The 27,400-nt window shown below is 31.3% G+C and overlaps 1 protein-coding gene across 1 annotated transcript in view; it reads left to right on the forward strand.

Annotated features, from left to right (window-relative positions):
* Positions 1-14,282: 14,282 nt before the first annotated feature.
* LOC134695873 (transmembrane protein 272-like) overlaps positions 14,283-27,400 on the forward strand; it is a 40,073-nt gene continuing 26,955 nt past the window's right edge. Inside the window, exon 1 of the mRNA XM_063557339.1 lies at positions 14,283-14,420. The gene's annotated coding sequence lies outside the window, so the exon portion shown is untranslated. The remainder of the gene's footprint in view (positions 14,421-27,400) is intronic.

Here is a 27,400-nt window from a genome sequence, read left to right on the forward strand (position 1 = left end):
TTATACAAATATCTGTATACTATTCGGGACAACGACAGGTCAGCGATATTAAGAATATAATGCTCATTAAAAACTAAGTTAAAACTATACTAAGTTATAGTTTCTATCATATCTTTATTTAACACTCTTGGGAACTTCATGTTTTTCACAGGATTCACAGGAAAACAAGATACCATGATCTGAAGCATATACTTACTTAAAAATGAACATAACTTAAATATTATAGTTTTCTTTACAAGCAGAAACCCAGTTGAAATAGATCAATGTAATCGAAATAAAGGCAACAGTAGTATACCGCTGTTCAAAACTCATAAATCCATGGACAAAAAACAAAATCGGGGTAACAAAACCGAGCGAAACGCATTAAATATAAGAGGAGAACAACGACACAACACCGATACGCAACACACACAGAAACGGACCAAGCATCAGACAAAACACCTTGAGAATAACAAATATTACATCGAAGCTCTTTGTTAGAGAAAGTGATAAATACTTACTGTAAAGTTTACTATAGTAACAAAAAAAATCTAATATGATGTGCTTCTTTTGCTTTATGAATAAACCCTTGCTCTAAATCCAGTATACTTTTTTTTTGGCACAGGCGTTTATTGACTACTGCAAAATAATGAATTGTATCAAATTGGCATGTATTTAATATATTTCATTAACTTAAAAGACTTCCAAACTCTTAAATGATGCATTTGTTGTTACTAATTCATTTATTAGACTGTAACATGTGTAATGTGTTGCATTCCAAAATTGACATATTTGACCTAGATACGACAACTGTTCATGCTGGCTGTTCAAAAACTCCTCCCTCGGGAAAATCCCAGTGCCAGCTGTTTGCTTCTTTACAAACAAAAAGGGAGGTTGATGGAAGAGACTCCACAAATCGCTTAACCCTTATACATATCGGACATAGAAATTATCTTAATTATCAGAATCGAAATAATTGATGCAAGCTATATACTTTAATGTAGTTTTAACATTAAATTCGTATTATTTTAGCCCTCAGTATTGCTCGGGCAAAAATAATCCCGAATATAATGCCTATCCATGTTAAAACTACAATAAAGTTTTTTTTTTCTCAGTACCGTTTTGTTTTCATAAGGAGACGTAACACCACTACGAACCATGTATGAAATAAGCCCCGCCTCCCTTCTTTCCTTATATGGAATATAATAGGACGCAACACCACTAATAACCGTGTATGCAATAAGCCCGCCTCCCCACTAACCAAAAATGAAATATACAAGGTCTCTAGGCGAACGCTTTAAGCCTATCATATTGTCAAACAATGGACACAGATTGTCAGATAAATGCATGACAAAATTGTGTTTTGGTGATGGTGATGTGTTTGTAGACCTACCCTTATTGAACATTCATGTTGCTACAAGTATCTCTATCTATAATGAACTTGGCCCATTAATTACAGTGGAAAATCTTTTCTAAAAATTCACAAACATTTACAAAAAATTATAACTAGTGGTCTATGTGAATATAAAACAAAGGGGGCAGATGGATTCATGACAAAATTGTGTTTTGGTGGTGGTAATGTGTTTGTACTGAACATTCTTGCTGCTTACAATTATCTCTATGTTTTTTTATAACCAACAAAACGATTCTTGGAGTTACAATGATCCGCCATGTTGGGATCACTGTAACTGCAATTATGGTGATTAGTTGAACACCAGTGAACTATAAAAAAAAGGATACCAGTCCTGTCATACAACTGAATATTAATATCATTCAAACGAGTACGAATCTATGACAACGTAAATGCACTAAAAATGAGCTAAACTATAATAGGACGGGCGCTCAATTAAACGTGCCACACGGGTTGTGTCAGACCTCATAGAAAACGAGTTTCTTAAGTTCAAACCTTCAAATAGATCGAACCAACAAATGATTTTGGAGGTGTTCAATAGTAAATTCAGATACAGTTAACTTATTTATCATTCCTAATAAAGTAAAATATGTCTCAACTTATTCAATCTCAAACACCAATACAGTACGTAATATAATGCTTTTGTATCTTTACATCATATACTTTCTCAAAGATCGCACCACTTTGACATTTGGTTTCACTTCGCAATTAAATCCTGCAAAAAATAATTAGAAATGAACGTGAAGACAATTATTTTTGTCAATGTAAACACAACAGTAAAATTTTAAAACTTCCACCATAGAATGTCTGTGTGGCAGACAGATATATTATAATGCATTTACATATGTAATATAAACATTAAGGACGTTCATGCAGTCAGTACGTTATATGTATGCACCGGTCCAAATAACCTATTGACCTCGTCAAACGTCCATTATTGATAGAACTCAAATCTATTTGCAGGTTTCTAATCTATCGCCGATTCCTAAATGACAAATGTGACGTTATCAACGTCAAAAAAATAAAATCTATATATGGCAGTTTTTTTTTTTTTCTCCAAAATCAATGGCAGATCTTTATACTGCGTAATTTTCTGCTAGTGTGAGATATTATGGACATAATTGTGCAAATCGTGATACAAGCATGACATTTTGTATATAGGTTGACTAAATGATAGTTAAAATAAATCCGCTGCTGACCATCAATTTTTTTTTGATTTTTTTCAAATGGCCACCGCCCATTTGGAAATGACTTCTTATCCAATTGTCTAAATTTTGTAAATCCTTTTAAAGCTGTTTTATATTGTATAATCCAATGCAAGTTTTGATAAAATTTCAATTAAAGTTTGTAAAGTGCGATAAAACAATACATCCTTTAAGAAAAAAGTGGCTTCCGGTTCCAAAATGGCGGCAACAACGTGAAAATGTCAATTTTATCATTTCTATCAATTTAACAACAGATATTACGGTCTTTGTTCGGTTCAAATGCATAAATACAGATTGACTATCTTATAACTATCTGACAGTGACCAATACACACACCTGTACAAGGAAGACCAGAACGGTAGCATTTCAGTTACCCACACAGCTTGGTGTCTTGCATTTGCATTTTAAAAAAATCCTGACACGAGTATGCAACGGCAGCCAAAGCAATTTATTTTGGTTTCCAACTGTCATTGTTTTATTTTCTTTCATCCAACTCTAGTGTTCCTCACTTGGTAAAAGAACCTGTCGAATGAATAACTCTGGATGAGCCAAAACATGTTCACTTGATATGCTTCTCTTTTGATGTGATCCATATGAGAACATCTGGTAGGCAAAATAGCATCACAAAGCTGCTGCTTCCTTACTAACGATTCAAATTGTGCCTCCCTAACAGCAAATGTTGATGTTGCAATGCATGATGCAAACAAATGCTTCTATGTCTGTGTCTGTGTTTTCATACAAAAGCGGGGTAAAAAAGTCCGTTACATCAGAGAATACTTCTATGTGTGCCAAGTTGACCTGTTCCCTTTACCATGAAATGCCGACACAGTGTCACACCCATTAGATGCATGGCAGAAAAAAAAGAGCGGCTACACGAGGACATGCAGAGGAAGCCAAAGAAAGCCTATATTCCTTTAAAAATCTATTCACAGTTTATCCACATCTTATCTTGCGAGTGCTGCAATTTGTAATGCTACTTCATCTGTGTTAATACTACTTTTAATAATCATTTTCAGCAGCATGCTTGTCATGCATAATCATCCGTATATCTGTTTCTTCATGGTGAGGAGATAGCTGGTATTTTTCCTTAATGAAATTGCAAAGAATATTTTCACCTTGAGCATTGTTGAGTAACATAAGCATTTTTATAAATCACTAAAGAATTATGTTGGCAAGAAACTTGAACAAATCCGTTTTGTTGTCATCTTCGCAAAGAAAACTACTCCAAACCCTTCGCGTGTTACAGTACCACCAACTTTCCGTTTAGCACCTAATAATACCTTGCCTTTTTTCTCGTCCAAGACTTTAAATTATTCATTTACTAAACATCAAATACAATGTACACTGTTTAAATTGACGTTCTTAGAATTGAACGCCAGAAATTAAACTGTGGTCAAGGACTCTCTTTCCTTAAACCAGTTGATCAAATACTTAAGGTAGATCACCAGTATATATTTTTTTAGAAAGAATTTTTTCTATTATTTTGCCAAAATGAAGATTTTACAATGCTCTTTTCAAAAATTTAATGAAAAGTATGGGTCACCGTGCTATTTTTCAAGCTATGAGTCGTTGAAAATTGCAAAAATTTGGTTAGTTTGTTCATAAAAAAACACATTAGTGTGCATTAAAAAAAATTCTATGAGATAGAATTTTGAAATAAATTGTGAGAAGAAAGGTTTCATATTATGTTTTATGGAAAATAAAAAGAAAAAATGGTGTCACCGAACTTGTTTTCTTGCTACAAATAAATATAAAAAATTTCCCTATTAGCCCAGTATAAATTTTGTACTAAAAGAGTTATTTCCCCTTTAATAAATGGCTCATTTGAAAAAATAATTTTAAAACCAAAGAAAATGATATTTGTTAAAATATTTTGAACAATACAATTAATTAACAAGTTTTCTTCAAAAAGAAAAAAACTTCTAACATCTGTCTCCAAATTTGCAGATTTAGGCAAATAACTAGACCGATTTTGTACTGTGATTGTACAATCCAAGATGGCGGTATACCATCAATCTACCTTAAACGTCACGGAGTCATGGGTAATATGTTCTGCGTTTACACGTTTAAAAGCAAAAAACATGCTGTCATCGATGTGCGTGATTAGTTCTTATTACATTTGAACATATATGAAAAGAATCTGCAATTCTAGGTGTTGCAATAACGGCTTCAGTGAGGGCACATGTCCATCCACTATCACGAAATATTTCACTCAAACTTTTAAAACAAGTGGTTTGTAATGTACAAACCACCAAACAGTACGATCTGCGTACAAATCTGGACATTCCCACTGAAATTGCTTATAATTATGGTTGCCCGGAATTTAGAAAGTTAATTACCTTTTTCGTCTTATTCAATCAATGCTTGATAATTGAAAAGACGAGTATTCAAACAGTGGCATCATAAAAGTTACACGAACTTTAACAGAAGAGCCTAGATGTTTAGGGGAATGAAATGATGAAAAAGAAATGTTTAAAAAATCAAAATCCTCATCTGTAAGATGAACTACGATTTACATCAGTGTGCCCTTATAGTGCGTGCAAATTTCTCTTTATGTAAATATAAGTAGTCTGCGCATGCGCGCGAAATTGTTAAATGCATGTGTATCATAACCTTAAAAAATGGTATCAAACAAATTCATAACGTCATTAAAAATCCAAAAGCTCTAAGTATATAATGAATAGTTCAAATGTTTTTGTGTGAATTTTGTAATATTTTCGGGCATGCGCAAACTCTGAACATGTAAAATATTCATTTCTAGTATATTTATCATATGAAAAGAAGGTAGCCTCCAAGTCTGATAATATTTTATTCTAGTCAAAGAAAATGTTTTTAAATAAAAAAAAGGTATTTTAAACCTGAAAAAAACCTCAGCCATTTTGGAAAGGTGATGGCCATCTTGAAAAAATGATTTTTTTTATGGCCAGCAGTTTTTTCTTAAAAAGTATATAAAAATAATGCTCCGTGCTAATTTTCATGCTTGTATCATCATTTGCACAATTCCCTTCATTTTGCTTGCTAATATCTTCCACTATGCGGGAAATAGTAACATTTAACGACACAATTCAATTGAATAACACCATATTGCATCATCGCGACTGCAAACGATGTCAGGACCCATAGATATAAACACCATTTCAGTGGACAACAATATTGCGGATGGTTTAAAGGACGATTTGACCTGTATTTCGGAATTTGGACAAAATGTGCTGTACCGGCCGAAGCCCGCGATGAACAAGGACACCACTTTTCAGTACTAGGAATTATAGAAAAGGAGTTATTATAGTTAATATTCTACTGTCTACGACTGGCAAAGTTTATAAAGTAAAAGGTAAAATGACCGGATACCAATTTGATTTAAATGGTTATAAAGAAGATGGTTATTTGAAAATTCAAACTGTTCATTTTTATTTATCATTTTTGTTTTATAAAAAAATACCTTCTTGTTTGTAAGGGGGCTTACTTACTAGTAGAGGGTTTCATAACTGTGTTAAACAGGCATCATGCACAGATTAGAATATGTGTATTTCTACGGTGCACATCATTTTAATCTTGAATAGATATAAGATGATGTGGTATGAGTGCCAATGAGACAACTATTAATCCAAGTCACAGTTTATAAAAGTAAATCATTATAGGACAAGGAACGGTCTTTAACACGGAACATTTGCTCATACCGAACAGCAAGCTATAATAACGGGCCCAAACAAAAATACTAGTGTTAAACCATTCTAACGGGAAAACTCACGGTCAAATCTATATAAAAAACGATAAATGAGAAACACTTATGAACCATAACAAACGACAACTACTGAACATCAGATTCTTGAGTTAGGACAAGTGCAAACAATTGCAGGGGTTTAAACATTTTATTGGTACCAAACCTTCAACCTTAACTGAAACAACAGTATATCATCAAAACATAGTCATTGAAGTCTGTGTTTAGATACATGCACATGAATTCATTAAGATTTTGTTTGGAGTAGCCATCATAATTTGGTTGACCATTGTGGAATGTTTATTTCACAAAATTTTAAAGACGTGCTCCTGTTGTTGTATATATATAAAAAAAACGGATGTGGTATGATTGCCAATGAGACAACTCTCCACAAGAGACCAAATTTACACAGAAATTTACAACTATAGGTCACCGTACATGTTTAAGACAAATCATTGTTCATGTATGTTCTGCATTGTTTTCCATTTGTACAAAAAATGAATATTTGCCACAGATTAGGAAACAACAAAATGTCGCCATAGATAAGGAAATTACAGAACTTGCCACATATTAGGATTGTACAAAAACAGCCATAGATTTGGGATGGCATGGCGTCACATTAACAATAGATTAGGAATCTGCCATAGATTTTGAACCCAACATAGATTTGAGTCCTACACAGGGTTTCCGCTGGCGGTCGCCATTTTCGCAATTTGCGAAAAAATAATAATTGTGGCGATTAAAATTCGTCATTGGCGAAAGAATTTGGCGAAAGAAATATATATAACGATTTATTTTCAGCCATCTTGTTTATTTACATTTTTTCGGGTTTCTCTGACTTTACCGATCATACAATACTCGGAATTAACCTTGAACTCGTTAAGATTTTGACAGAAAATCAATAATCAGCTGATTGCATTCATAGCTATCGACATCAAAGGACTAATTAATAAAGGTGTTGATTGTATGATATGACAAAATGATATTGTAAAATGGCTTCTGTCACTTGTCACAAAAGGGATTAATTAACCATTTTGCGACGCACGTGTTTGAAGCGGTTTACTCCTGGTTTGCCCACTTTTAATTCTACCAATTATCTATTAGTAAAGAAAACAAAAAAGACAAAAGGTTTAATGAGCATACAATTGTATAGTCTGTTCCAACTTAGGTATGGTCAGGTATATAGTTAGTAAGTGTTTTCTGCATATTCAGGTTGTTTTTTTTGTATAGAAAAAAATATTAAAAAAATCAAATATTTTTTTTCATTATTTTAATATAAATTCATTCAACTTCGATACATGTACACATCAAATAACAAAAAAAAGATATTCAGTTACAAAAGTGTCTATATTATTCATTAGTTTCTGAATGATTTTCATGATAAAAATTTATTAATAAAAGATCTCTTTTATTGCAAACATAATTTAATAAATTAATCAATTTTATAAATGCATTGCATAAGGAAATATGTAAAATGAGGATAAATACAATCTTTTATATTTACACCAAAAGTCACAAAACATGATATTTACAAATCTTCACTTCATTGTCCAGTTCAAATGGAGAAGATGGGATCGATCGTCGGCTGCGTCACAGTAATCTACCACGTTTATAAGTAATTGTTGAAGTCTTTCTTTCAATAGTTTGAGTCTGGTTCTTATACTCTGTATCGCCATTTTTTTGTGGGCGGGCTCCTTCTGTTGCATCTTGGATAATATTGCATTCTGTTAGTGCCTGTGTCTTTTTCAGTAGCTCAATGATCTCATGGCCATGTTTGAGTCTCTTTTTAAGTTTGTTGTGCCATCCTTCCAAGTGATTTGTGGTGGTGGTCCTTCTGTGTAATAGTGATTCCATAGAAAACGGTAGCTTTCAATCCTGAACTCTGTCATGTATTCTGTAAATGAAGTTGTAGCCAGTATGTTTTCAGTTTCTCAAATGTCTTCTTTAGTTTTTAGCCAAACTTCCCCTACAAGGTGGGGTGGAACAAGAGGTAGTACTGCGGCCCCTCGTTGCAGTTGAGTTATGTCTTCATTTTCTTTATAATAGGACTGTAGTCCATATTTCTGTGACTATTGCCAAATACACTGGGTGAAGTGGAAGTAGCAGCCTTTCACATTAACCCCTGGCCACACTGTTCGTGTTGCGTTGTTGGTTGCTGTTTCATTGTCAGTAAATAGCCTTTTTGGTTGAAGTTTTAACTTGTGTTGATAGCAATCATGATTATTAATCGAAAAATATTTTATTGTTGTTATTTGTGTTTTTTTTAAGAAAATGCTAGCTTGGATGCAGATTACTGTGTAAATTGTGTTATATTTATAGCTTGGCTATTGAACAGTTGAATTTATATTCTAGTTGTTAGAATAAATTGGATATTTTTATATTAAGTTTCAGAACAGTGTATTTTATTAAAATTTTAAAAAAAATAAGTTAAAGAAAGTTAAAGATATTCAATGGGATTTATTCTAATAAATCTTTAGTTTCATTCTTTTACTTTTTCCCTTTTTACAGAATGTACCAATAATTAAAACTACTTGTTGATAAATTGGAAAAATAGTTCATTTCAAGTGCACATTTTCCCTATCTTTTGTATGAATAAAAATACATTTTCCTGCCAAAAATATATTAAATTTAGAAACTTTTGCACACTTTCCTTGATTTAATAACAGAATATAATGTTCTTTTGAACATTTACAGGTAAAATAAAAGGTAAAAAATATGACTATAATTCAGAAATAAACTATAATTGTTAAAACAACAATTCCCTCTATGTTTACATATACATGTAATTAAAAGTGGGCAAACCAGGATGACACCGTTTGAAGCTAAATTTTTACGCTTCCTCTCCTTCTTTTAATGATAGTCCAGAAAAGAAAATTGTTGTTATGACGAAAAATGTCCAAAAGCAAGAAAGTTCTCTGATTTAAAACTTTATCATTTAACCTTCATAGATCATTGGTTTGAGATGGTACTTCAAAGTCGTTTCGGTGACACACGTGTTTCAAGCATATAGTTTTACTTATTTACGATGGTCTAGAAAAGAAAACTGTCGTTATGAAGAAATTTATTCGAAAGGTTGGCATGAGAGTAACCCTTCAATATAATTAATGACTACACCTTACACGAGGCATCAATTCCAAGTGATAAGATACTTCGTTTTGTTGTAAAAATCACTTCTTATTTAGGGAGGGGCTGAAAAAAAGGAAAATTTTAAAAGAAAAATATATTTGTGTTACTTGGCGAAAAAAATAATAAAGTGGCGAAAAATATATTGTTTTGGCGAAAGAGGTGGCGAAAAAAATATTTGACCCAGGGGAAACCCTGGTCCTACATATATACATCATGCACTTTGATCGATTGTTGTTTTTATACGTGTATCCCAGTCACTTCTTATATTACTCTAATACACATTTTATCATAAGGAGATGAGTTAAAGGAAGAATTAAAGGACTCATGAGGATCTTGACGGTGGTCCAATTTTCTGTATTATTAATATTTTTTGTAAATCATTCTCTCTCTTTTATATTTTACACCCTTTTATTCACTGTTATATTTTTGCCTTTTTTCTCTTAATATCCTCTCTACCCTTAACTTGGTTCAAGGAGATGTGGTATGATTGTCAAGAGACAAGTTTAAATGAAGTTGATATAGGCAATTATAGGCAACCGTTCGGCTATAAAGAGTCGTGTTAAAATTTGATACTTTATATTTCAATAATTAACTATAATTATAATCAGATATCACAAATCAGTAAATCAATTCACTTATTGAAACTAAGAAAACAAACTTAACAATGTATTCTTATTGCCCAAAATCTTGATTATAAATACATAACCACCAACATCAGGCCGTTGGTTTTCCCGTTTGAATGGTTCGACACTAGCAATTGTGGGGCCCTTTATAGCTTGTTGTTCGGTGTGAGCCAAGGCTCCGTGTTGAAGGTCGTACATTGACCTATAATGGTTTACTTTTATAAATTGTTGTTTGGATGGAGAGTTGTCTCATTGGCACTCACACCACATCTTCCTATATCTATAAAATTAGATTTTTTTTAATTCAAAGTTTTATAATTGAAATAATTACATCTTGCATAATTTTTAATTCAGTATATATCGTCCACACCGGCAATTTTTTTTTTTTTTTTTTAATTATTTGTGTTCAAAACTGACTGTATAACGTTTAAGGTGTACATTGTGTTTCGTTACTAATTTCTTAAAACTTATTTTAGTCAATACTTTTTTTACAGTTTGATAAGAGAAATACAGAGACAGTTAATCGTCATATTTAGGTGTCCATTATTCAATCGGTTTGAAGTGGAACAGGATCTGCTTACTCTTCCAGAGCATCTAAGATCACCCCTAGCTTTTTGTGGCTTTGGTATTGCTTAGTCTTTAGTTTTCTATGTTTTGTCTTGTGTCTGTTTGACGTTTTCTTTTTTTCAGCCATGACGTTGTCAGTTTATTTTCGATCTATGAGTTTGACTGTCCCTTTTGGTATCTTTCGCCCCTCTTTTATAAACATTAGCTGTAATGCAGATTTCAAAACAATGTTCCAATATACATGTACATAGGCGGTATAAGAAAACATGTATGAGGTTCAAAATTGTACCTCCTTAAAAATTAGTCATTTAAATACCACTTTTAAATTTGCTAATTTTCAAAAAATGAATAGGAATAGATGTTTAGTTAGAACTTCACAGCACCTTAAAGGTGTATACTTTCCCAAAATATGTATAATAGTGTAAAATTAATTGTATGGCATGTGGTCCAATGGTAGAAGATGTATGGTGCTATGGTGTAAGGTGTAAGGGGAAGGTTGTTATAGTGTATGAGGAATGGTGTGATTGTGTAACGTGTTTATAAAGTGTGGTTATCAAATTTTACAACTAAGCAATACTGATAAGAACTCATTCCAAACTAAAAGACAAATTAAAAGAGTTGGTATTACTTTGCTTCATAAAAAAGAATGCCCAACGTAGATACAAGTATCTTGTCTTAGGGAGGGATAAATCATACTTTGTAAAGAACCATTCTGATTCAAACAAAAAATTCTCTGAAACCGATATTATCAAGATGCTTGATTTCTTGATTGACAACATATTTGTTACGTTCGGAGGACGTGTTTTTCAACAGACTGTCGGCATCCCAATGTGAACAAACTGTGCCCCTCTACTTGCTGACTTGTTTCTTTATTATTATGAGGCTGACTTCATGCAGGAACTTCTTAGGAAGAAAGATAAGAAGTTAGCAATATCCTTTAACTCTACTTTCCGCTATATAGATGACGTTCTTTCACTAAACAATTCAAAATTTGGTGACTATGTGGATGGCATCTATCCCATCGAATTGGAGATAAAGGATACTACAGATACAGTTAAGTCGGCTTCATATCTTGACTTACATCTAGAAATTGACAATGAGGGTCGGTTGAAGACAAAACTTTACGACAAAAGAGATGATTTCAGCTTTCCAATTGTGAACTTTCCATTTCTAAGTAGCAACATTCCAGCAGCACCTGCATACGGGGTATATATCTTCCCAATTGATACGATATTCCCGTGCTTGCATTTCCTATCATGATTTTCTTGATAGAGGGTTACTGCTCACAAGGAAGCTATTAAACCAAGAGTTCCAAATGGTGAAGTTGAAATCATCCCGTCGTAAATTTTACGGACGCCATCACGAGTTGGTTGACCGTTATGGAATAACCGTTTCACAAATGATATCGGATATGTTCCTTACGTCGTAACTACAATCCCCTTCCCTTTCATGAATTTTACCTACCGAATTATACTATTTACCGGATTTGTAATCACATAAGCAACACGACGGGTGCCGCATGTGGAGCAGGATCTGCTTACCCTTCCGGAGCACCTGAGATCACCCCTAGTTTTTGGTCGGGTTCGTGTTGTTTATTCTTTAGTTTTCTATGTTGTGTCATGTGAACTATTGTTTTTCTGTTTGTCTTTTTCATTTTTAGCCATGGCGTTGTCAGTTTGATTTAGATTTACGAGTTTGACTGTCCCTTTGGTGTCTTTCGTCCCTCTTTTAAACCATTCAAGGACTGTAAGCAATATGTATCTGCTCTGTCCGTTAAACAGTAAAAACAGATATCGTAGAAAGGCAGAAGGGGGTGGGCGTGGTGATAAAAAAATCAGAGATAACTATTTAGATTTTAATAACTAAACATTAAAGCGGCGGGTATACATTTTAGAATGTAAATTCTATACAGGAACATAAACAACAAACATGATCATATATTACCACAGCAAGACATCTAAAATCTAGAGATATGGGCCAAAAACATACGTTTCAATGCAAAGAAGTGCTATATTTTTAGCATCTAGAAAGAAAGCCAGAACATGTACAGCTTAGACGGACATGTACTACAATAAGTCAAACACAATCCATACCTAGGCTTGGAAATATCAGAAGACCTGAAATGGACTACGCACATCTCAAATGTAGCAAAGAAAAGCCAATTCGCCAATCGGCTTTCTAATAAAAAAAATCGTTTTGGCCCAAAAGATTGCAAAAAGACCGCATATATATCATTAGTAAGATCGATTATGGAATATGGTGCCATATATATAGGACCTATATACACAACATGATATAAATCAATTGGGAAGGATACAACGTAGAGGGGCTAAATTCATAAAAGGCGACTACAGGTCTAGAGAAGAGGGGTCAGTTACTGAAATACTAGCCGAGTAAGAACGAGAAAAATCTACAGTCAAGAAGAACAAGTCAACGGCTGGTGTTTCTGTACAAAGTGGTTGAGGGTTTGGTCCCATCTATTAATCTCGACGACTTCTTTATTAAGATTAAAGAGGAAAATCATACTAAACACTTTTGCTAATTTTGTAAGTGCCAGGTATAGTGACAAATTCTGTGAAGAACAATACGACGGCACTATACACTATTCAAACACCAATCCATATAAGAACTCTTTCTTTGTCATGAACATACTCTATTGGAGCCAGCTAGAAGACAATATTGTACGCGCAAATACAGTTGAGAGCCTCAAGGGTGCTCGCCAATACATGTATGTGTCTGTCTCTATTTCCTGTTGAGTTAAAGCAATAATTGACATCTTCAAGGTATACATACAAAACAGGTTCGGGAATTTCCCGCTGCATTGAAGACACACTGCATGGTTGCCTTCAGCTGCTGTCGGCTATATAGTCGGGTTGTTGTCTCTTTGACACTTTCTTCATTTCCATTCTCAATTTTATATACAGATACAGATAATTTACGTCATGTTCTTTAAACTCGTACATATACATTTTTTTATATTCCGACAATGTACATGTATATATATGTATTTGTACTAATCTACTTACCTTTCGAATCCCTCTCTCTCTCTCTCTCTCTCTCTCTCTCTCTCTCTCTTTTGACGGAATAATTACAGACATACATTTTTTACATAAGAAAAGGGCGATCAAAATGCATTTTCTGAGCCAAAATCTTCACAAAATATACTAAATTTAATTATCTTCTTTTAACCGTTTTACTAATTAGGGTTGATAGCATTTGGTGTGGGTTGGGGTGAACATTTCGCAACTTCTGAGCAAGTCATATTCACAAGTAAATTTGTCATGTGTCACATTTTTTTCATGAATAATACGTCTCAAAATTAAGAAGATTCACAAATGGTTAAACACGCCTCGATTATCCATAATATAGATTAAAATTGACATACAATAATTGACCCAATTATCTTTATGTTTATTTTTCAATATTGACAAATATTTAAAGATGTACTAGGACAAAATAATCAATATGAATCAGTAAATGGAGCAACATACTACAGGCTTTTAATAAATAGAAAAATCAAAAGGCGTAAAAAAATTTAAACCACAAGTATATTCAATTATTGCATTTATCATATAAACTGTTACTTTTCCAGCACCTTAATTAATGGAATATGCGTACGCACAGGTATTTTCTAACCGGTATCCATCCATTCTAAAAAATAACCTTTCTACCTACTTCTGTAGGAGGATTAAACAACACTGAACTGTTACATTTCCATTGCTAGCCTTATTTAAGGAATCGATCCCAAAGCAGTAGTAGGACTTATTCTTTTAAAGTACATTGACAAACAGGTAAGGTTAAATTAATGTATGTATATTGAGGGGGGGGGGGGGGGGGCATTAGGGGGTCCGTCAACATGTTAACAACAACTAAATATTGGCAAAACAGTTAACAAAAAATACAAAACTGCTGATAACAGTTAACACAGTGGTTTGAAAACAGATAACATTTTAATTTTATCTCAGATAACTGTAACAGTTTTTTTTTTAATTTTTTATTTATATGTTAAGTATTAGATAAGTTGTCTCTGGTCTTATTTTAAAATAATATCGATATAGTTTAAACGCAGATCGCAAAGAGAGCTCATAATGAACTGTCATACGGAAAGACACAGTTTCATTACAATTTGCTCAACATACAAACGGAGTAACATGAGACTTTGTACAAGTCCAAATAAGTCATTCGACTGGTGTCTGCTCTTTGGTCGGGTTGTTATCTCTTTGACACATTCCCTTTTTCCGTTCTTAACTTTATAGTATGTGTACCGTTTATAAGTGCAATAGTTGGGCGATTACAGGGAAAATACATTATATTGACACAAATGCAGGTTTCTGGCTTATTTCGTTATCATGTTTAAGAGCATAATTGCACTTACAATGTACAAATTTGTTCATGGAATTGTTTGACCTATTGATTTATTGATTTTATTCGTATGTCATCACGTCCAGTGGCAAATAGTTCATGTATAATCAGGATGAAAGCTTTATTCATATTTAATGCTGGTATTATTATTAGCACTTTTTTTTCGCTCATAATATGCAAAGAAAATATTTGAAAAGAAAGAACATATAAGTGGGTGTATTGTTCGATATTAAATTACCAATGTGTATTATACCAGTCAAGGAGAAATATGTTAAATTTTCCATTATAAATTCGTCCGAATTTTAAGCTTTTCTAATCTATCTACATCGGCTAAATAAGAGGCACGTCTAAATGTAGGTTTGGTGCCCACGGTTACTTCGTTATTATTTTCTATACGATGCAACATTGGATAAAGATAATAAAAAAAACATCTCTTAACAGTCACACAACTGCATATTCCACACTTAATCATTATTATATAACACAAATAATATTTCTTTTGCATTATTATTCCTGACCAGTTACTTTAATCAGGCCAAACAATTTCAGTTTCCCAGTAGACAAAACATAGATTGTACTAGATAGTATATTGTATAAGTCAAAATATTGACATAGACTACTTATATTTAAGGGATTTAATAGCTTAAAACTGTTGTGCTGATTGTAGGGGGGTTTTTGTTTTCTGTTTTGCAGGTTACTAAAATAGACAGAAGTTCTGTAAAATGATGTTTTATTTTCAGGTTCCAAAGATCAAGTCTACATTATATATTCAATAAACAATTACAATCAATTATGAATAAATCATGCATCAATAAATCAATAAACAATTATCAACCTTTACAGTCTTACATACAACTTATTTCAAAGGGGAATAACTCATCAGGGGAATTAACTCTGTAACTTTCAATAGTTATATTTCATTAAACATGTTAAAAAGGGGTGGACCTAACTCAAGAGCTTAACTCGCATATTTTCTTTAATTGCATAACTAAATATATTTCTTTCAACATGCCAGATAATTCATAATACTAAATCAATATTGTTTCTTATTAATTACCTTTTCCTGAATTCAAATTAACTTACTAATCAAAAGAGGTACATGTACTTAAAACTCTAAATTGAAAAAGGGACTTTATATTTCTAATAATTAAAATGTTGTATGCAAGACTTGCTAATAACATAAAAGTAATGATATGTATTTTTACTATCTGAATCAACCTCAATTCTAAGCATTCAAAATATTAACATATTAAATCACAATACAGCTACATTACATAATGAATACCTCAGTCTCCAGGCTTCAAACATTTCTGCAATTTCTGCAAGTCAAACTTATTTAAGTATTCAGTAAAATTAGGGTTTTGAAGATTGTGCGTCTTCAGAATATTTAGCGATATAAATTTACACTCAAAATTATCTCCCATGGACTAAGTAATTATAAAACTTATTCCGGAGTAAATATGATAAGTTCCGTAATTCAGTAATGTTCTTATTTTAAACATTTAACCTTTTAAATAACTTTTAAAACTAATATCTTTAAAAATTATAATAATTCACATTTAATATAAAACTTATTTACAGATAACTTTAACATTATAAGACTTTTTTTATTTAAAACATTATATACAATTTGTCCTTAAAGTACAACAGATATTAATAAATCTTAACCCAAATTAATTATAAATTTAGTATTAACTTATTTAATTCAAAATCATATGCTAAATTAAATGTTACTTTAACTTACCTAAAATAGACAGAAGTTCTGTAAAATGATGTTTTATTTTCAGGTTCCAAAGATCAAGTGACGCTAAAACATAATTTTGGATATTCGAAATTTTAGTCACATGACCTTTGGATTTAAGAACTTCTTCTATTTTCTCCAATGAAATGCCAAATAATAATTTAAAAGACTTCCCATAATTTATTTCATTGGTCATCAATTACCCGCTGACCATTTAAGCTTTTGTCAATCAATTTGACTTAATTCTTAGCGTCCCTAGTAAACGGATTATCGAACTTTTACCTATAAACAAAGAAGATAAATAATTCCCTTTGTTCCTTTAAATCTAAATACTTCCCAAATACAATTGACATCTTTTACTAGGATTTATCTATTTACTTTATAAAAGTCTTTATTAGTTAAAAGTATTTGACATCCAATACTTACAAAAGAGACTTAATTAACATGCTCTTTGATATAAAACTTTATGTAATACTATATACAAAATATCTGTGAAAGTATATAATTAACTTTTAATTCTATTTACAAGTTTCCAACTTTAGTTAATATTTAAAATTATATTCTTCAACATAAATCCAATTTATAGGGTTACATTAATTTTATTCAATTCTTCTAGTATAAACTTTCTTTATAAATTAGTATTATAATTTTACTTTCTTATAAAATCTATAATATTTCCTTTTATTCAAATTAAGCATTCTTTCTCTTTCTTTTAATGGAAATATAAAATTTCCATATTTTGTCTATTTTTCCTTCACTATATAACCCTATGGAACTGAAGACTTTGTTCCTACAAAGTTATATCTATGCATATGTGTTAAAAAAAATACATAATATTTATAAATGAAATATATACAATGTTTGTTCTATAGATGCTTCCACTATAATTTTGATTATTCCATTAAAAGTCTTTCATTGATCTTCATAATTCTTTTTAAATATTTTCGCCATTTTTCTGCTAAGGCTGCAGATGGATGGACACCATCAACCAATTTTGAGTAGCTATAATAATGTCTTTCTCCCATAATTTTATGTACATAAGTATGAAGAAATGGTGTAACTACATCATTATCTTCATTTGAAGCTGTTATGAATTTGTTCAGCTGGTGAAGAACTGAATTGAGTTGATTTTGCATGTCAACATATTGAGTTAAATATAATAATTTTGATGTTTTATGACATTTAAGTCTATGTAAATTCCAGTCATGAAAACTCATGGTGGTTATGGTTACAAAAACAACCTTACAATTGATGGATTCTAATTTTGTTCTTGTTTGACTGAAAATATTTTTCATAGTTAATAATTTATCATTGTCCTCTAAATTGTAAAAACTTTCTTCGTATGCTGGGGCTTTAGTTTTGGTGCAGATATCTGGTATCCCTGCCATTATATAAACTATTTTGGGTTGTTGAACTGCATGCAGTCTTTGGTAAGCAAAATTTGCTAGTTCTTCTAATTTAGCTCCTGGCTTAACAAAAATTTCTTTGCATCTTATGTGTTCTTTAAAACATTTTCCCCGACTTGAAGAGAAGAAATATGTGTGGTTGAACATCTATAGAAACAAACAAAAAAAAATAATAGTAATAATAATAAAAGAAATTAAAGGACTATATAATATTAAAATATACATACAAATTTGGATTAATAAATGATCATAAGTGTATTTGTTAATTAAGCATGCAAGGAGCAAACAAAAATATTACTATAAATATACCTAATACAAGATTTGTTAAAGATTCAACTAGTTATCTTGGGATGAATTTAGAATATAATATCATTTTTGTTTGGTTAGAGTAAATCATTCATGCAATTTGTATTTCATTTTTATTAATATAAACACTTAATAATCCTTTTGTATAGTATGGTGACATTCACCTTTTCACTTTTTGTTATCACATCACAAATTCACTTTTTGTTATCTCATCACTAATTCATTTTTTTCCATATATTGATAAATTCACAATGCTGATAATCTGTGATCACATAATCCATGATAATTTTATGAAATAGCACACGGTGTCCTCCATTATGTACGAATTCTATATTGTTGTTGTCCGAAATATTGTTGATTCCTTCGATGTCCTTTTTGAATATCCACGGCACAAGTCATGCTTTGATGTCCTATATCACTTATAACTTAACAATATTGAGAGAGAAAAAAAAAAAATTTAAGGTAGAAAATTCGTCAGGCAAAAAAGACATTATTCGTGATTTAAAACTTTAAATAGGTTTTGATGGACTAGAAGTATATACACACAGTATGGTTGTTTCAAAATTTGTTTTAGTTGTAAACTTTGAAAGAGTGGCAATCTGATCATCTTAGGAACAGTTAATGATTTTTCATTTATTTTGTTTTTGATCAAAAATTCATCCCATTTAATTAATAAAGTTGGTTGAAAAGTACCAACAACCTCTAGTGACTCTACAGAAGGGGGCATACTAATTTCCCAATAAGCAGGACATAGTGGCATCTTAATAAGGGGAACTTGAAGACAAGAAGTTCCAGTTGTAATTTCCATCATTAAATACGTAAAGTGTGATTTCAATTTTCTTCTTTTAAATAATATAAGTCCAATAAATATAATCAAAATACCAATTATAATTACTAAAATATGATTCATATTAAATTCCTGATCAAACATGTGAGATATCACAGAGCTAGTGGTTGTGGTTTCTGGTTTAAAAATAAAAGATGGTATTGAAGCAGAATGAGCATTAATAGTTCTTTCTAAAATCAAAATTGTTGTTGTTAATGTTCTAATTTTGAAAAATGACCAAATACAGTAAATAAATGTAATGCTGGCTAAAGAAGTTCCAATTAAACCAAGTGTACCATTAAGATTTGGCCAATTATTTTCTATATCTATCTGACCATCTAATAAAGGCTCTGCCAAATCTTGAAAAATAATTCCTTCCTTTTTAGCAACTTTAGCCATTTTCTTTAAACTAAGATGGTCTTGTTGATCTTTTACCAAAAATGAAGAATATGAATGATTATAAATTTTAAAGTCTGGAACATTAATACTCATCTTTTCTACGAATGTAGAACTACCATTTATTTCTATCAATTGTTTTGCAGTAAAAAATTGTTGTAGCAATGCTAGATTTATGGGATGGACAACTGTAATATTATTTGACCTTTTGCATGAAGTAATTGAAGGGGGATAACTTAATAATTTTGTGGCAATTGAACATTGACAAGGAATATTCATAATGCAAAAATCACAACCTTCATGAAAAATTTGTTTTCCTGAACAATCGATTGAAATTTGTGGGATTTTATATATAACTATTGCAGAAGAGTTCAAATACATAATTTTTGGCATTATTTTGTTGTGTAAAAATCTAAAATCACACAATGACTGTACTTTATCTTTATCATTATTAAAAATAGATACTATGCATGAATCTCCACTTCCAGAAAATGATTGTAATAATGGACAATACATATTGTTATTGTAATTCTTGCATTTCATAATTTGATGACTTGTAAGGGGTAAATATGTCTTCTTATCATTGGACAAAGCTAAGTATTCAGGGGCATCCATTAATTGGGTAGCATGCAAGGATGTGTTTACTGGGACTGGAAGAGCAGTGACTGAAAATAATTCAAATTTTGCCATTTTATATGCTATTGGGATTTTTATCATAATAAAAATATCTGATCCTTTTTTGGAGTATACAAAATTTTGGGATGAATAATAATAGTTTATATTTTTTTGAACAATATAAAATCCTGGATATTTTTGATGCAATTGCATTTCAATTTGTTTCAAAGATTTTCTTAAAGTTGCTGGTTTAATCAACAAGGGAGATAATTTTCCTTCAACTAAACTGAAAATTCCTAGTTTCAAATCATTTAATTTGTGTTTAACTTCTGTATTTAGAGTAATCGTATTTAAAATTGTGTTAGATATAGTAAAAAATAATTTCTCAAGTGCCTTTGTGTTATTTCTTAAAACATTTTGCAACAAATCTATTTCATCATGAGTGTCTTTCATTTCATTAACAATGTTTGAAATTCTTTTATTTATTATTGACATAAATGAAGACTGGTGATCTGAGTGAATAGCCATTTCTTTGGTCAATTTTACAGTTCTTGTTGTTAGGGCATTGATATGCTGAGCTGATCAGGGAAGGCCAAAATTGGAGCTGTAGTAAGAGCATTTTGAAGAGTTTCAAATGATTTTTGGCATTCAGCAGTCCATAAAAATGGCTTATCTTTTTGTAATAGAGAATTCATTGGAACTGCAATTTTAGAGTAATTTTTCACAAATTTTCTATAATAATTACACAATCCTAGGAATTGTCTAACATGTTGTTGAGTTTTAGGGATTGGATGTTCTTTAACTAATTTAATTTTGGCTTCGTCAACTTGAATTCCATTTTTGGAAAGAATATGACCAAGATATTTGACTTTTGAAACACCAAAATGGCATTTTGAAGGTTTTAATGTCAGATTTGCTTTCCTTAATCTGTCAAAAACTTGATTTAAGTGTGTCAAATGTTCTTCAAAATTTTCAGAAAAAATCAAAATATCATCTACATACACTAGAACATTTTTCCAATTCAAGCCTTGTAAAATTTGAGACATTACCATTTGAAAGGTAAAACTACTATTTTTCAACCCATTGGGCATTCTATTCCATTCATATACCCCATTATGAGTTACAAAGGCAGATTTATGCCTTGAATTTGGGTGTAATTCTATTTGCCAATATCCCTGGGCCATATCAAGACTAGACCATATTTTGGGTTTAACAGCACCTATAGTATCAAAAACATCATTAAGATTTGGTAATGGATAAAACATGGCCTTAGAAATCGCATTGACCTTTCTAAAATCTATCGTGAACCTAAAAGAGTTATCTTTCTTCTTGACAAGTACTACTGAACTATTATAAGGTGATGTAGAAGGTTTAATTATATTATTTTCCAATAATTTATCTATTTGTTTTTGAATTTCTTCTTTCATAACTGGAGTAGTCCTATAAGGAGGTGTTCTTACTGGTATCTCATGTGTTGTTTGTATCTCATGTTGATATATATTTGTTTGGCCTAATTCTGACAAATCAGTAGCAAAGACATTTCTATTATTGTCTAAAAATTTCTTCAATTTTTGCTTTTCAATGTCTGTCAACTCTGCAGATGACAGATCAAAATCAAGTTTACTTTTTTTCTTTGATTTTTCTCTTTGTTTAGTTTCTAAATTAGAAACACTATTTGTATGTATATTTTGTTTTTCAACATCTGAAAGATTTTGTAAAGTCTTTATATCAACATGCGATACCATAGCAACAACTTGGTTTCTGGGGATAGTGACAGGATCTCTATTAGGATTAATAATTTGCATTTTCACATAGGCTGAATTTGACCTAGTAGCTTGAACTAAACAACAAGCACCCATAAGTTGACTTTTTTCCAAATATGAAACTGGCTCTAATATAACAGGCTTGTTTAAATATTTTCTTGGAATAATAACAGGCAATTCACACATATTTGAACCTGGTATTGTTATTGTTTTTGCCATTCTGGCATTGTCAACTTGTGTATTGATGAGAGCGACTTGGACAGTTCCTTCATGCAAATACAGAGTACGAGTGGGATAATGAATATTTGCTTTGTTTGCTAATAAAAAATCATCTCCTAAGATTAAGGGATGTTGCAGGTCTTCAATGACTAAAAATGAATAATCTATGATTAATCCCTTAAAATTTAAAGGAAGCATGACCTTGCCCTTAACTTTATGTTTTTCACCACCTACTCCATAAATGTTAGGAATATCTGCTCTATCTAATCTTACTTTGTTTTCAAACTTTTTAACTAAATCATATGAAATACAAGATACTGCAGCACCTGTATCTACAAGTCCATTAGTTCTAATATCTAAAATTTGTATATTAATCCTATTTCTATCCATTGGTGTTATTAGATTGATATGTTTCCTGCCACTATGCCCACTTCTAGACGAGCGCCTAAAAATGGGCGCGCGTCCCTAATACCTTATCCTTTCACCATACTTGTTATATATACTTCTACACATCTTAGCAAAATGACCTATTTTCTTACATTGATCACATTGTTTATCTCTAGCAAAACAATTGTCTGGATTGCCTGAACATTTGTACATACCGCAGATTGTACAGGAAGCTTTATTTTGACCTGAATATTGGGTTTGTTGACCAGAGTTAGATTGAAATGGCTTCCTGTCAAAATTTCTACTTTGCTGACCCCAATTTCTAGTTTGCTGACCACGACTTCTATTTTGTTGACCCCAATTACTACTTTGTCTTGGGACCCAATTTTGTTGACTATTCATACTATTGCCCTGATTGTCCCAATTTTGATAACTATTGCCAAAGTTGTTGTTGGGTTGTTGCCGCTTATTTTCCCCTTGTACATCTAAATTTTCTACCTTCTTAGTTAGAACATTGATAGTATCTTGCAAAAATTGAAAGTTTTCATTTGATATAGCACTGACTTGTGTTTTCTCGTTTTCTTTTTCTAGATGACATTTTTCAGCAATTATAGCTGCTGTTCTTAACTCATCGATTGTTTTAGGGTCTCTTTGGACTATAACGGATTTTAATGATGCTTGAAATCCTTTCTTTGCAATTCTTAACAATAAATGTTCGGGAATGTTTTGATTGTTTGCTTTAATTTGCAACCTATCTAAAAATTCTACGGCCTTTTCTGTTGGGAGCTGTGCTAGAAGAATATCGTCATCTTCATATGTGTTTTTAAACCTATCTTTCAATGCTGTTGTTAATTGATCAAAGTTAGCTTGAATTGGTTCAGCCAATCCTTCAAACCATGTCTTTGCGGCTCCTTCAAGATAGAAGGGTAAAGCATAACAAGCTTGCTCATCAGATATTTTTTGTAGATTTTTCCATCTGATGAACTGTCTCACCCAATTGTCTGATTTTATGTTGCCACTGAATTTGTTTGGCTGTACGGGTATTGATTGAACAATATTTACCTCTTCACCAGGCATGTTGATTCTAACGGGTATGTTCTGTTCTGCAGCAAGATCGACTACTAGTAATTCTTCAGCGGTTTCCTCTGGAATTAAGCCTGCAGATCGAAGTAAGTAGTTTGATGGCTTACTCATGTGTCTTTATCTATGAGGTACTGGTTCGTTCCCTTTTGCCTCCACCATAAACTGTTGTGCTGATTGTAGGGGGGTTTTTGTTTTCTGTTTTGCAGGTTACTAAAATAGACAGAAGTTCTGTAAAATGATGTTTTATTTTCAGGTTCCAAAGATCAAGTCTACATTATATATTCAATAAACAATTACAATCAATTATGAATAAATCATGCATCAATAAATCAATAAACAATTATCAACCTTTACAGTCTTACATACAACTTATTTCAAAGGGGAATAACTCATCAGGGGAATTAACTCTGTAACTTTCAATAGTTATATTTCATTAAACATGTTAAAAAGGGGTGGACCTAACTCAAGAGCTTAACTCGCATATTTTCTTTAATTGCATAACTAAATATATTTCTTTCAACATGCCAGATAATTCATAATACTAAATCAATATTGTTTCTTATTAATTACCTTTTCCTGAATTCAAATTAACTTACTAATCAAAAGAGGTACATGTACTTAAAACTCTAAATTGAAAAAGGGACTTTATATTTCTAATAATTAAAATGTTGTATGCAAGACTTGCTAATAACATAAAAGTAATGATATGTATTTTTACTATCTGAATCAACCTCAATTCTAAGCATTCAAAATATTAACATATTAAATCACAATACAGCTACATTACATAATGAATACCTCAGTCTCCAGGCTTCAAACATTTCTGCAATTTCTGCAAGTCAAACTTATTTAAGTATTCAGTAAAATTAGGGTTTTGAAGATTGTGCGTCTTCAGAATATTTAGCGATATAAATTTACACTCAAAATTATCTCCCATGGACTAAGTAATTATAAAACTTATTCCGGAGTAAATATGATAAGTTCCGTAATTCAGTAATGTTCTTATTTTAAACATTTAACCTTTTAAATAACTTTTAAAACTAATATCTTTAAAAATTATAATAATTCACATTTAATATAAAACTTATTTACAGATAACTTTAACATTATAAGACTTTTTTTATTTAAAACATTATATACAATTTGTCCTTAAAGTACAACAGATATTAATAAATCTTAACCCAAATTAATTATAAATTTAGTATTAACTTATTTAATTCAAAATCATATGCTAAATTAAATGTTACTTTAACTTACCTAAAATAGACAGAAGTTCTGTAAAATGATGTTTTATTTTCAGGTTCCAAAGATCAAGTGACGCTAAAACATAATTTTGGATATTCGAAATTTTAGTCACATGACCTTTGGATTTAAGAACTTCTTCTATTTTCTCCAATGAAATGCCAAATAATAATTTAAAAGACTTCCCATAATTTATTTCATTGGTCATCAATTACCCGCTGACCATTTAAGCTTTTGTCAATCAATTTGACTTAATTCTTAGCGTCCCTAGTAAACGGATTATCGAACTTTTACCTATAAACAAAGAAGATAAATAATTCCCTTTGTTCCTTTAAATCTAAATACTTCCCAAATACAATTGACATCTTTTACTAGGATTTATCTATTTACTTTATAAAAGTCTTTATTAGTTAAAAGTATTTGACATCCAATACTTACAAAAGAGACTTAATTAACATGCTCTTTTATATAAAACTTTATGTAATACTATATACAAAATATCTGTGAAAGTATATAATTAACTTTTAATTCTATTTACAAGTTTCCAACTTTAGTTAATATTTAAAATTATATTCTTCAACATAAATCCAATTTATAGGGTTACATTAATTTTATTCAATTCTTCTAGTATAAACTTTCTTTATAAATTAGTATTATAATTTTACTTTCTTATAAAATCTATAATATTTCCTTTTATTCAAATTAAGCATTCTTTCTCTTTCTTTTAATGGAAATATAAAATTTCCATATTTTGTCTATTTTTCCTTCACTATAAAACGGTACTTCACCAAACATATCAGTTAAATGTACCAGGGGACTAAAGGCTTGATAATTGAGAGGATGAACGAAATCATGAAATACAAATATATATTGGTTTGTCCCTAGCAGGCTAGACACATTAATTACAAATAATAAACAAATGCACCGAGTTCTACTGTATTCGTGTGGTCAGTGCAGTATTTATACTTTGTAGTTATTAATTACAGGTAGTTAGTACATATAGGGTCACGATACGGGGGGCGAATATTTACTGTTTTTTGCAGATTTTTCAGTGAAGACAAAAATGTATACGAGGAAATGACTGGACTGTTATGGCTAATACACATGTGTACTATTTATAGCGATAACATAAAAGATATTTAAAATACTGAAACTCTGCATTAACTTATGAAAAGGAGAAAAAGAAGAACCTTGGAAAATGAGATTTTATATAGTGTATGACATGTTTAAAGTCATAAGAAACGAGTGACCGATGAAAAATAATGTTCTTCCAATTCTTGAACCAATGCATACAAACATCATAAACTTTAATAGTCTTCTGTGATCGAATTTATCATTTTTTTCATGTAAATTTCGTATAATCGTCAATTTTTTTTTTCAACCGGTCAGTGTTGTTGTGAAAATATGACAGGTAATTAAAATTCTTTAATTTATCCATATTTAGAAGAAGTTTACTTATTTGAATTGCTTCCTTCCAGCAAGCAATTCCCCCGACATATTTTCCGTATGCAAGGTGACCTCAGTGTGACCCATCTCGTAAAAATCCGGTGACCACAATACGCATGGATGTCCTTAAAATAAACTATTATCTGAATTTACATGTTAAACACGTGCTCAATTTCCATGCTTTTTTGTATATTTTTCGTCAATTGTTGACAAACAGGTGATAATCGTTAAACTTCGGCTTCAAAACACGAACTTTAATTACCTGTCATATTTTCACAACAACACTGACCGATTGAAAAATTTCGTCCGGTCATATAGCTTCGAAGGCATGTATTTTCTTTCTTTATTTCCTTCCAACTTTGTCTCAATTTCAAAAGTTTCAGCTCTTTTTGTATTTTCTGTATAATAGTTTGTGATTGATTGATTGTTGGTTACTTAACGTTCAGTGGCAAATATTTCATGTATGTTTAGAACAAGAAGATATTTGTGTTAAATATGACTCGCTACTCATCGGTTAAACAACCCTGCAGAGTTTCAAAAGCATTGCATAATGACTTAGGTTTGCATTTACATCTTAAAACCACCGTATGCAGATACTTTGTACTTCATAAATTCCTAAAACATTTGTGGAAATTCGCCAATCGTTTCATAAGAAAATGAGAATATGAAAAAAAAAAGTGACACCGATAACCGATGGGTCTTTCCTGCTAGGAGTTTCTCAATAACAAATATGTCTTTTTTTTTAAATTGAATCTGTTGAATGGGTACCTGTTATCACCCTACGGAGGTACCAGTTGGATTTTTTTTCAGGGAGAGGGGGGACTAGGAGTAAATTTGAAAAAGGCAGGACGGGATTTTTGAGTTAAGAAAAGGCAGAATGAGTAACTTGGCAAAAAAAACCCACTAAAATTTAACTTGTTTACTATGTATAATATTATCAATCTAGAATTGAATGAACTTGTATAACCCTCAGCCCCCT

This window comes from Mytilus trossulus, chromosome 14, assembly GCF_036588685.1.
Source record: "Mytilus trossulus isolate FHL-02 chromosome 14, PNRI_Mtr1.1.1.hap1, whole genome shotgun sequence".
Taxonomy (NCBI): Eukaryota; Metazoa; Mollusca; class Bivalvia; order Mytilida; family Mytilidae; genus Mytilus; species Mytilus trossulus.